We start from the raw sequence: 3,975 nt of genomic DNA, 5'->3' as shown, positions 1-3,975 counted from the left end.
GCTTAACATATGTTTTGTTTTTTCCTCTTATTTTGTTGACCTTTATTGTATTGTATTGTTGAAACGCCTTCCAGTAAGGAAGCAGAGCCAGGGGCTCTGGAGCAGACACACCTATTTCTGGAGCTGAAGTTGCTGAAGCACTCAAAAAGCTCTTGGATGTCAAGCACAGCGCTACTGGACTTACAGACCAGTGTGGTGATATCCCCCTGTTTTAAAAGGGGGATCGGAGAGTGTGCTCCAACTACAGGGGGATCACACTTTTCAGGTCTCTGGTAAGGTCTATTCAGCAGTGCTGAAGAAAAGGATCCACTGGGTCATTGAACCTTTGATCCAGGAGGAGCAGTGTGCTTTTAGTCCTGGTCATGAAAAAGTGGACCAGCTCTATACCCTTGGCAGGATGCTCGAGGGGGAATGGGAGTTTGCCCAACCAGTCTACATGTGTTCTATGGATCTGGAGAAGGCATTCAACCGTGTCCCGCGGGCAATCTTGTAGGGGGGTGCTCCAGGAGTATAGGGTACTGAACCCCATCATACAGGCTGTTTGGTCCCTGTATGATCGGTGTCGGAGCTTGGTCCACATTGCCGGTTGTAAGTCGAACCCATCTCTGGTGAGAGTTGGACTCCGCCATGGCTGCCCTTTGTTACCAATTTTGCTCAAAATTCATGGACAGAATTTCTGGGCGCAGCCAGGGCGTTGGGGGGGATCTAGTTTTGTGGCTGCAGGATCTGTGCTTTTTGCAGATGATGTGGTTCTGTTTGCTTCATCATGCCATGATCTCCAGCTCTCACTGGAGTGGTTCTCAGCTGAGTGTGAAACGGCCAGAATGAGGATCAGCACCTCCCAAATATGAGACCATGGTGCGCAACTGGAAACGGGTGGAATGTTGGGCAAGAGGTCCTGCTCCAAATTGCAGAGTTCAAGTATCTCTGGGTCTTGTTCACAAGTGAGGGAAGGATGGAGCAGGAGATTAACAAGAGGATCGCTGCAGCATCTGCGGTGATGCGGACTCTGTACCGTTCTGTCATGGTGAAGCGGGAGCTGAGCCAAAAGGCGAAGCTCTCAATTTACCAGTTGATCTATGTTCCCACCCTCACCTATGGTCACGAGATGTGGGTAGTAACTGAAACAACAGGATCGTGGATATAAGTGGCTGAAATTAGTTTCCGCCACAGGGTAGCCGCACTCTCCCTTAGAGATAGGGTAAAAAGTTCAGTCATCCGGGAAGAGCTTGGAGTAAAGTCGCTGTTCCTCTGCATAGAGAGGAGTCAGATGAGGTGGGCATCCGGGAGGAGACCACAGGGAAGACCCAGGACACGCTGCAGAGACTAGGTCTCCAGGTGGGCCTAGCAATTCCCTGGGGTCCCCCCAGAGGAGTTGGACCATGTGACGGGGGAGAGGGAGGTCTGGGCCTAACTGCTGCGGCTGCTATCCCCGCGACCTGACTCTGGATAAGCGGGGGAAGGTGGATGGATTCTATTCTATTCTATTCTATATTTACCTCCTATGGTCTACGAGCTTCTTTGGTATGTGGGATTACAGAGATGGCTATCAAACTGCCATTGCAAATGCTGTTTTGTGCACTTTTGTTTTAATAGGGTAATTACTCAGTTATGTGTCTATTATATTTATGATATTGCTGCTTTTCCAATGGCTGTACATTTCAGTTCATTACAATGGAAAACAGGCACTTAAAGTGATTCCAGTAAAATACCTAAAGGAATATTGGCTGTTTTCCTCTGGGTCTACTTGTGCTTAAGGACATAGGTGTAATGGCAGTGGATGAGCAGCGCCATCTAGTGCATGACCCTAACATAAAGCCACATTATCAACTTTCAGGAACAAAGAATAATTACAGTGTCAATTTCAGAATCCCCATCAGAAATCATTGATTACAATATTAATCCCCTCATTCTGGATATGTTTCTGAATAACAGCAGTGGTGAATGATTACATTACATTACATTACATTTGGCAGACGCTTTTATCCAAAGCGACTTACAATAGAGGACATAGGGACTGCAAATAACACTTGCAAATACAAGATGCACAGGAAATAATGATGTATTTAAGTCTCAAAAAAAGTCTCAATGAAATTATTAAGACTGTTTGATAGGGCATTTTACAATGCAAAACCCTTTGCAAAACATTGCTAATGAGAACATGAACCTTCAGCCGAACCAATCTTGATAAAACCATTATTAAGGATTGTACTTCCCACTTCCCAACACTCAAAGTGTTGAAACATATTCATGTAAAACTCTTGTCCCTAATGATTGGTTTTGTTTAATGGATTTTTGTACCGAACATGTTTGCATTTTGTGGCTGAAAAAAAATTAACAATTTATTAATTGTGGTTGCATCAGGGTGGTGAGTTATCTCCTGCTATAATTAACCTGCCAGTTGTCATAACATGATTCCACGAACTTAGCATTAAATAAAATCCCTGCTAGATTGTGAATCCTTCAAGCCGGAATTGTGGCCGATAATCAAATAATGCACTCTTATAAGGTTTTTAACTCGTCACAAATTAAATGGAGGAATGGTTGTAATCAGGATTTTACTATTTTCTGACCCTGATATTTTTGGTCTGTTACTTTGGTAAAAAATATGGAAGACTGTTTATAAATGTACCCTACCCATTAAACACATCACTGTTATTTATTCTAAATGGGGGTTTCTTTTTAAATTTCTTTTTGCCAGATCCTTTGTATTTTTTTCTGGTGGATTCAATGATGTGTCTGCTCTATCAAACTTTCAGCATGACAGTCTAAAGGGAAAATGTTTCAAATGTTCAAATCCACTACTGGAGTTACTGCTGAGCTGGAAGCTTCATTATCTACCACTTCTGCACTTAGGGTCGCGGGGGAGGCCGGAGCCTATCCCAGCTATCATTGGGCGCGAAAACCCTGGAAAACGTGCCAGTTGACCACATATACAGACAACTATTCCCTCTCTAATTCACATATCTAGGTAATTATCCAAATTTTCCAATTGACCTGCATGATTTTGGACAGCTGGAGGAAACCCTAGAACTCGGAGGAGACCCACGCAGACACGGGGAGAACATGCAAAGCCCACACAGAAAGGTCCCCTATGGGAATTGAGCTAAGGCCCTACTTGCTGTGAAGTGGAAGCACTAAACACTGGGTCACCACTTTTCAATCACTTCTTTGTGCTGAGTGGGTTCTCCTTGCCAAATGAATTTTTGCAGTGGGTAAACTAACTTCGAAGTGCAACATCCAAAATATAGCAAGATACACACAGTTATTGCGTACTCACTGACTTACTTTGGTCAAGGTGAGTACAACCATCAACAGCTCTCAAAGCTATAAGTGGTTTGTTTTTGCAACAGTATCAGAATCCAATTTTTTGTGATGTCCATTCCTACTACAGAAAAACAATGTTTAATTTTACCAGAGCAATTGGTTGCAGTTTCTGGATTCCCAGTTTCTAACATGGTATTTGTAATACCTGCTGTTCCTTTGGGTTGTACAAACATCAACACCATTCATTCTCATTGAAGGTAGGAAAAACAATAAGCTGAAACCAGTTTGCTGCCAAGATACATACCGTAGTACACACCCGAAATGAACAACCGCAAAACATGAATGATGAAATTAGACACAGATGGCTCCATCGAAAAAGTACTAAATTTATGCTTCGTCTCAATCATAAACAACAATGAATCACTGGAAGCTTGCCAACTGCCAATTAACCAAAAGAAAAGAGGCCCTGAATCAATAAAAGAACATTCAGAACTTTACTATCACAGTAAAACTAAATTTCTAGGAAATTTCTGCATTACTTACAGGTTCACAAACATAGCAAGGTTGCTGTAAAAATGTAGCGTTTAAGAGTTTCTCTTCCTAACGACGGGGTGGCGCTGCAGCTGAGAAGGCCTCGGATGGTCCCTTTAACTCTGACGTTTCGGTTTGCCTCCACGTTGGCCGCTCATGCGCAGACGGTCCGGTCAC

This window comes from Fistularia commersonii, chromosome 2 (assembly GCF_037954325.1).
Source record: "Fistularia commersonii isolate RoL2024-O1a breed Wild chromosome 2, RoL_Fcom_v1.0, whole genome shotgun sequence".
NCBI classification, from domain to species: Eukaryota; Metazoa; Chordata; class Actinopteri; order Syngnathiformes; family Fistulariidae; genus Fistularia; species Fistularia commersonii.
This window is presented reverse-complemented; position numbering follows the sequence as displayed.